Here is a 2,190-nt window from a genome sequence, read left to right on the forward strand (position 1 = left end):
ATATGTCACAGATGAAGGAACAAGGTAAAAATACACAAGACCAAATAAATGAAGAGGAAATAGGAAAACTGCCTGAAAAAGAACTCAGAGTAATGATAGAAAAGATGATCCAAAATCTTGATAACAAAATAGAGAAAATACAAGAAACAGTTAATAAGGAATCAGAGGAACTAAAGAGCAAACAGTAATAGATAACAAAATAACTGAGATTAAAAATACTCTAGATGGTATAAACAGCAGAATAACTGAGGCAGAAGAATGAATAAGTGATCTGGAAGATACAATGGGGGCAATAACTGCCACAGAGCAAGAAAAAGAGAAAAGAATAAAAAGAATGGAAGACAGTCTCAGAGACCTTGGTGACAACATTAAGCGCACCAACATTCGAATCATAGGCATTCCAGAAGAAGAAGAAAAAAAGAAAGGGTCTGAGAAAATATTTGAAGAGGTTATAGTGGAAAACTTTCCCAACATGGGACAGGAAATAATTAATCAAGCCCAAGAAGCACAGAGAGTCCCATGCAGAATAAACCCAAGGAGAAATACACCAAGGCACATATTAATCGAACTAATGAAAATTAAACACAAAGAAAAAATATTAAAAGCAGCAAGAGAAAAGCAGCAAATAACATATAAGGGAAAACCCATAAGGATAACAGCCGATCTTTCTGCAGAAACTCTGCAGGCCAGAAGGGAGTGGCAGGATATACTGAAAGTCCTGAAAGAGAAAAACCTACAGCCAAGAATACTCTACCCAGCAAGAATCTCATTCAGATTCGATGGAGAAATCAAAAGCTTTCCAGACAAGCAAAAGTTAAGAGAATTCAGCATCACCAAACCAGCCTGACAACAATTGCTAAAGGAATTTTTCTAAGCAGGAAACACAAGAGAAGGAAAAGACCTACAGAAACAAACCCAAAACAATTAAGAAAATGGTAATAGGAACATACATGTCAATAATTACCCTAAATGTAAATGCATTAAATGCTCCAACCAAAAGACACGGACTGATTGAATGGATACAAAAACAAGAGCCTTCTATACGCTGTCTACAAGAAACCCACTTCAGACCAAGGGACACATACAGACTGAAAGTAAAGGGATGGAAAAAGATATTCCATGCAAATGGAAGCCAAAAGAAAGCTGGAGTAGCAATACTCATATCAGACACATTAGACTTTAAAGTAAAGACTATTACAAGAGACAAGGAAGGACACTACATAATGATCAAGGGATCAATTCAAGAAGATATAACAATTGTAAACATCTATGCACCCAACATAGGAGCACCTCAATACATAAGGCAAATGCTAACAGCCATAAAAGGGGACATCGACAGTAACACAATAATAGTAGGAGACTTGAACACCCCACTTACATCAATGGACAGATCATCCAAACAGAAAATAAATAAGGACACACAAACTTTAAATGACACATTAGACCATCTCGACTTCATTGATATTTATAGGACATTCCATCCAAAAACTACAGAATACACATTCTTCTCAAGTGCACACGGAACATTCTCCAGGATAGATCACATCTTGGGTCACAAATCAAGCCTCGGTAAATTCAAAAAAATTGAAATCGTATCAAGCATTTTCTCTGACCGCAATGCCATGAGACTAGATATCAATTACAGGAAAAAAACTGTAAAAAATACAACCACATAGAAGCTAAACAATACGCTATTAAACAACCAAGAAATCACTAAAGAAATCAAAGAGGAAATTAAAAAATACCTAGAAACAAATGACAATAAAAACACAACGACCCAAAACTTATGGGACATAGCAAAAGCAGTCCTGAGAGGGAAGTTTATAGCAATACAGTCCTAACTCAAGAAACAAGAAAAATATCAAATAAACAACCTAAACTTACACCTAAAACAACTAGAGAAAGAAGAACAAAAAAACCCCAAAGTGAGCAGAAGGAAAGAAATCATAAAGATCAGATCAGAAATAAATGAAAAAGAAAGGAAGGAAACAATAGCAAAGATCAATAAAACTAAAAGCTGGTTCTTTGAGAAGATACACAAAATTGATAAACCATTAGCCAAACTTATCAGGAAAAAAAGGCAGAAGATGCAAATCAATAGAATTAGAAATGAAAAAGGAGAAGTAACAACGGACCCCGCAGAAATACAAAAGATCATGAAAGACTACTACAAACAACTATATACCAATA

The sequence above is a fragment of the Hippopotamus amphibius genome, chromosome 13, assembly GCF_030028045.1.
Source record: "Hippopotamus amphibius kiboko isolate mHipAmp2 chromosome 13, mHipAmp2.hap2, whole genome shotgun sequence".
NCBI classification, from domain to species: domain Eukaryota; kingdom Metazoa; phylum Chordata; class Mammalia; order Artiodactyla; family Hippopotamidae; genus Hippopotamus; species Hippopotamus amphibius.